Source organism: Pituophis catenifer, unplaced genomic scaffold (assembly GCF_029215685.1).
Source record: "Pituophis catenifer annectens isolate HBS135680 unplaced genomic scaffold, rPitCat1.0.hap2 SCAF_1, whole genome shotgun sequence".
NCBI lineage: Eukaryota > Metazoa > Chordata > Lepidosauria > Squamata > Colubridae > Pituophis > Pituophis catenifer.
This window is the reverse complement of record NW_027256881.1, coordinates 346,175,205-346,178,195: the sequence shown is the minus strand read 5'-3', so window position 1 is coordinate 346,178,195 and position 2,991 is coordinate 346,175,205. Positions and strand designations below refer to the sequence as shown.

Genomic DNA, 2,991 nt, shown 5'->3' with positions numbered 1-2,991 from the left:
GATTTCACCATTAAATATGATGGAATTGTTTGGGGCACAAAGGTGAGCTTTAAGGTAATATTGTAAGTGCAGGGAAATTCATTCTCTTCCTGAGTTACAGAAGATTTTTCTAAGTGGAAAAATAATCAATTGAGTCAGAAATTATGGAAGTCATTTGGTGAAAAATCTGCTTTGTATCTAGCATATTTGGGATTTGATTTGTTTCATTCCACCAAGGGTTAGGCTTGGGAGCAAGATCTGCTTCAAATGCAGGATGCAAATACAGCAAGCAACATGGATTTCCATGGATCATCGATGCCTTTTAGAAATGCTATAGTTCAGTCACAAGCCTTCCTCTACAGGCTGAGATCCTAGTTCCAGTCTCCAGCATCTGTTGGTAGGTTTTGAGTGCCACTGGCCTGAATCCCCCATCACCTGTTCCTGCTTTGTGATAGACAGTGGCAATCTATTTCTTTAGAACAGAATCTGAAAATAGAAGGAGGAATAAAGAAGGGAAATCGTAATGGGGAAAAGAATGAATGCAGCAAGTTCATTGCTTAAGTAATTTCAAATATTTCTCTTTCAGACCATCCCCTTTGCCAGATGTGGCACAAAGAGGTGCCATGCAGGAGAGAGGAGAAGAGTTCCAGAGGGTGAGCAGGTTTGCTGCTACCAGTGTGACCCTTGTCCAGAAGGGACATTTTCAAATCAGACAGGTAGAAAAGACTTCAAAAGTAGATCTTCCAGGATCAAAGAAGACATTCATTAAATCTATTTTGTTTTTTGTGATCATTTTTGATATGGTTGACATGCACTCGTACTTTTCAGCAGAAGCTTTCAGTTGGTGGATCTAAATTTCCCTGGCCACAGAAGTCACCTTTCCTAATCCTCAGCAGTTCCATGCAAGATAGTTTTAGGGCAGAATTTATGAATTTCCAACTTGCATTTCAACTCCTCCTGTAATATTTGATTGTGAAACCCAAATTCTAATCTTTTCCTGAGGAAGTGGGGTTTTCAGTCCAAGCTTTAATTCTTATTACTTAATGCATGTTTCATCCATCAATATTATCAACCTCTGAGGAAATAGACCTGCCAGAGAAAGAGGAGGTTCATCTGTGTCTCTTTGATAGAGTAGGAGCGATCAAATAAGTCTGAATGAACACATCTGAAGCACAAAGCAGAGAGGTTAAGGCAAGGATCATGTACACATAAACAAAACAGCAACATTCCTGGATAACAGATCTATCGATCTTCTGTGGGTTCCATTATAAAATAGGGGAGAAAACAGGCAGCAATCTCAAATTGAAAGACACATTACTCGTAGAATTGCATAGTGAATGGATAGCTGGAATTGAACTAATCCTCGTCACTGGCTAATCTATCCTAGAATCATTATAAATGCAGCATGATTTCCTTGAATCAATGAATTCTTAAACAAAGATTCTTGATTTCAGATGCTGCTCACTGTGAACCCTGCCCAGAAGACCAATATCCCAACAAGGACAAGGACCAATGCATTGCCAAGAAGATCCACTTCCTTGCCTATCAAGACACCCTGGGATACACTTTAGTTTCTCTTACTCTTTTTCTCTCTGTGAGCACATCTGCAGTTTTGGTGATTTTCTATAAACATCATGACACACCAATTGTTAAGGCCAACAACAGAGAATTCACCTACATCCTGCTGGTCTCCCTCCTGCTCTGCTTTCTCTGCTCCTTCCTCTTCATTGGTCAACCAGGGAAGGTCACCTGTCTTATACGACAATCTGCCTTTGCCATTCTCTTTTCCCTTGCAGTTTCCGCTGCCTTGGCAAAAACTGTCATGGTGGTTCTGGCCTTCATGGCCACCAAGCCTGGAAACAGGTCAAGGAAACTCTTAGGAAAACCACTGACTAACTTCATTGTCCTTGCCTGTCCCCTGATCCAAGCAGTCCTTTGTGCCACCTGGCTGGGAACCTCTCCTCCATTTCTCAACTTGGATTTCCACTCCTTGTTTGGAGAGACCATCTTGGAATGCAAGGAAGGTTCAGCTTTAATGTTTTACATTGTCCTCACCTATCTAGCTTTTTTGGCCCTTGTCAGTTTCACAGTGGCATTTCTAGCTAGGAAATAGCCTGATAGTTTTAATGAAGCCAAGTTCATTACTTTTAGCATGCTGGTCTTTTGCAGTGTTTGGATCTCCTTCCTCCCCACTTATCTGAGCACCAAAGGGAAGTCCATGGTGGCTGTGGAGATCTTCTCCATTTTGGCCTCTGGGGCTGCTCTCTTGGCTTGTATCTTTTTCCCCAAATGCTACATTATTCTGCTGAGGCCCGATCTGAATTGTAGAGAAAATATAGTAAGAAACAAGAATGTCTAACTAATGCCGGGATCTGATTTTTATATTTATATTTCTCTTTGTGGCATGTTTAGAACATGATGATTTCTAAAAAAAAATAATGTCTTCAAAGAGGAATTTCTCTATTAAAAAATTCCTTATCAAATGCCACAATTGGTTAGAATTTCCCTCTGGTCAACAGCAATCACCCAGCCTTTTGTTTATCATGCCTTCAAAATATCCTCATGTTGTCCAGTGCCTAATGTTGATGGAAAACTAGTTATTAAAGATGTATTCATTATTTCAAGGAGGACATTTTCTCATTCCATTCTTTTTAATTTAATTATTTTTTAAAATAGTGTTTTAAAGAGTTGGAATCAGTGTTTTTAGGCCTATATGGTTGTTTCCTTAGACGTCTGAGGCTTTATAGAGTTCTCTACCAGTATTCAGTTATTTTTAATAACATCCCCCTTTCCATAAAATGGCCTCTCATGTTGGAAATAGAAATAATGGAGGAATGTGTGCTAACTGGCCCATAAAATAGCAATTCTCTGGCTTTCAATAAGCTTAATCAACATTTCTATGGCAACGTAACTGATATACTTTTTTATTAAGAGAAGATTTCTCTGTTGAAGATAGTAACAGTAGAAGAGTGGCAACATAATTGATAGTTTGTTAATTATGAATAGGTATGA

At 39.3% G+C, this 2,991-nt stretch overlaps 1 pseudogene; it reads left to right on the top strand.

The window, feature by feature from the left end:
• Window positions 1–1,459: 1,459 nt before the first annotated feature.
• Window positions 1,460–2,338, top strand: LOC139312215 (vomeronasal type-2 receptor 26-like; annotated as a pseudogene).
• Window positions 2,339–2,991: the final 653 nt, after the last annotated feature.